We start from the raw sequence: 3469 nt of genomic DNA on the forward strand, positions 1-3469 counted from the left end.
ATGGTTCTCGGTTTCGTATGCTCTCTTCTTTCTCTTCTTAGTGGAGGACGAGGTTGGTAAAAGTTATCTACTAATCTATTATCTTCTTCTTCATAGTGTGTGACTAGTGTAGGAGTTTTGGAGTAATTTTAGTGACTTCTACTCCTCATTCTTTCTTGTAACTTCTCCATGTCTTTTGTTCCTCTCCTTTCCACCTCTAAGATTGCATAATATCTATCTCTTTATTTTCTATAGCATACATTTCTTCTTCTTTGCAACATTTTAGTGCTTTAAGTTTTAATGTGAGTTGTTTTAAATTATTTTCCTCATCACTTGAAGAACTACCACTTTGGAAAGAAGAATGAGGAGACATTTCTCTTTTAAAGAAATTTTAAAGAAAAAGTAGATAGCAAAATGCTTTAGTTCTCCTCTAGGAAAGAGAGGTGAATCACTTGGATTGTTTATGTATCAAGTTTTTCCTAGTCAAGGGAACGTGAGGCTTTTGCACAAAACTTCTTAAGTGAAATTAGATCAAAGACTAATAAGACACACTTTAAACTATAAAGCAAGAAACAAAGTAAGAAATAAAAGACTATATTTGGCCTAATGGTCGAATTATAAGGCACTTAGAACCTTCAAAACTCCACCAACTATAAGCGATGTATTATAGTAAAAAATAGAGGTTCTAATTAGGAAATGGCATTGAGTACCAAAGACTCCCCCTAAGACACAGAATTAAGTCATGAAAACAAAGAAGAAAGCATTACAATTTTACAAATCAATTGAAATACAATCAAAGTTCACAAAATGTAAAGCTTTGCAAGTAGGTCCTCTTTTTGGCTCGGTTTTGTCCACACACAAGTGTATCACTCCTGCACTTCCTCTTGTTGGATTCACCAAAGAGGATTCTCCTTCAAGACTAGGTACTCCACCTCTTAGGATGCTACCTTAGGAAAGTTAGATCACCTCCAAAAAGGAACAATACACCAAGTATGATAGCCAAACCAAAGAGGCCAAGAAAGTAAAGCAAGAAAAGCACAAAATTAACAATGCTAAACTCAAATAAGAAGAAATCGAGACATACTCAAAATTAACAATCACTACCACACAATGCTCATCATATAAACTTCAAATGAAACAAGAAGCAAGTAGTATAATAGAAACTTAAGGAATCAGAATAAAGAGTAAGAACGTGAATCAAACATAATAGAAACTTAACTCTAAAAAACTTGTCAAGAACTAAACAACAAGCATGAACAAAAAACATAAAATGAAAAGCACTCAAAGGTACACAAAAACCGAATTGAATTAGGTGGTTTTTTAAGTGATTTTAAGCAAGCACAAGAAAAATTCCCATTGGACATTAAGATAACTAAGTTATCTAGATCTGAAGGTTCATTTTCAAGGCTCCAAGTGAGAAGAGAATGTTCATTTAACAGCAAAATACTGCATCATAATTCTGAACAGAAACGTAAATCACCAATTCAAAGAAATAACACAAATTCAAGACAAAATTAAAAGGGTAAATAAGGAAGTGATAACATATATGGACTAAACATGACTCTAGACACAACATATAGATCTCAAAATTAAAATTGAATCAAATATGAAACACTTTAACCAAACAAAATGAAGAACATACTAAATAAAATAGAAAATGCTCCCGGAAATCAAAAAATGGAACGCCTAAAGCACACTTGGATGGTTCAAGATGGAGCAAATGAGTTGAACCAATATAAGGAAACCATATATCACCATTGCAATCGATAAAACAGCAAAACAATCAAGAAATATAGAAGAGACAACTCAAAATTGAAGAAGAAAAGTAGAAGATGAACTTATTTGTTGAAGTTTCTTCAGCAAAGGCTAATGATACCACATAATGAGTCCATCTCCTAGCTTAGAGTCCTTCAAAAGATGATGAAGACTCCATGGATGAGAGAAGGTCTACGGAAGCAAGAGAAGATGAAGTTAACATGAAGGTTTGGTTTGGATAGAGTGTAAGATCCTTGAGAGAGGTGAGGCCAACTCCTAAGAAAAATGACTAAAGTAGACTAGAGAGAAGTTTACTCTAAGGTGAGCTCAAACTAGAGACATGGGCACACAAATGGGCAGCATTTACTTACTAAATTCAAGCTACATTTCATGAGGTAAGCTCCTCTATTTATAGGAGAAAAGGAGAGTTAGGTGTCTCTAAAAAGGGGAGGGTAATTCTAGTTTAGAAGGTTGAATTTTGGAGCCAAAAGGGAGCACGTGGAAGGTGTGACTTGCCACCTAAGCAAGTCACACACTCATTGCACATAGGTGCATAAAAGAGAACAACCTAGGCGCATGAAGGATCTAGAATCCTTAGATTGGTGCATGATTGAGGTCGTATCTGAACAAATAAATAATTTAAATATAATACTTAGGAGCTAACCCAAGTCGTTTTCTAGTTCCAATGTTCTTAATCAAAGGTTCTAGTCTAAACACAACATAGCGGGGGTTTGGCAGATGCAACAAATAACAAACAATTCAATAAAACAATGATTAAAAGGTATTGAATCTTTGATTCAAATGTAGTTCCACCTATCACAAATTACCAATTTAATTACTTTGTCCAAGTAACTCGCACGACACCCGAATTTAAACCACTAAGAGAATATTAACAAAAGTTCATTATGCAATTAAGCAAAACACACATCATTTAATCACACCCATTGATTAAGCATATGTGAGAACGTCTAGAAAAAGTAACTCGGAAACATTAAGCATGATTCAAGCCTCGTTCAATGCAAGAATAATGCCCTAACATTAAGCGTGCCCAAAATTTGTATTCAACAATAAAGCACCGATTAAAATGATGAAGAGCAACAAAAACAGTGGAAAACATGAACAAATCATTAAGGTTTAATTATATTCTCATCAAAGAATCAATACTCAGAATTTAGCTAGCCAAGGAAATGAACTTGCAATATAGAGATAAATAAAAATATATCATACAAATGGAGAGAAGAGAAGAAGAAGACGAAGAGCCAGTGCAGAAAAGTGGACGAAGAACAGAAATTTTCCCAAAAGTAGATAAGAGATTTGAATATCCACAAACATAAGTGAATAATGAAGAAGCATTAAGACAACATATATATATATATATATGTGTGTGTGTGTGTGTGTGTGTGTGTGTGTATGTGTGTGGGGGGGGGGGGTGGGTGGGTGGTTTTGTTTGTGTACTTAGAAACATATTATAGGTGTAGAAGATGATGATCTAAAGTGGATAATGTTATTTAAATTTAAAAGCAAGCAAAATGCATATTCAAGTACAATGAAGATGTAATTGGTCGATGGAAAGAAGGAAGCTATAGTGAATGTTATAGTTGTTTGTTTAGCATGTTGGAAACTAAAGACTGAATATATGTTAGCTAGAAATCCCAATGTTGAAGTGAGAAAATATTTTCATGGAATTTAGAAACTACTTGCCTCTATGATGAAGGAATGTTTCCAAATATGGCAT

The sequence above is a fragment of the Vigna unguiculata genome, chromosome 5 (genome assembly GCF_004118075.2).
Source record: "Vigna unguiculata cultivar IT97K-499-35 chromosome 5, ASM411807v1, whole genome shotgun sequence".
NCBI classification, from domain to species: Eukaryota; Viridiplantae; Streptophyta; class Magnoliopsida; order Fabales; family Fabaceae; genus Vigna; species Vigna unguiculata.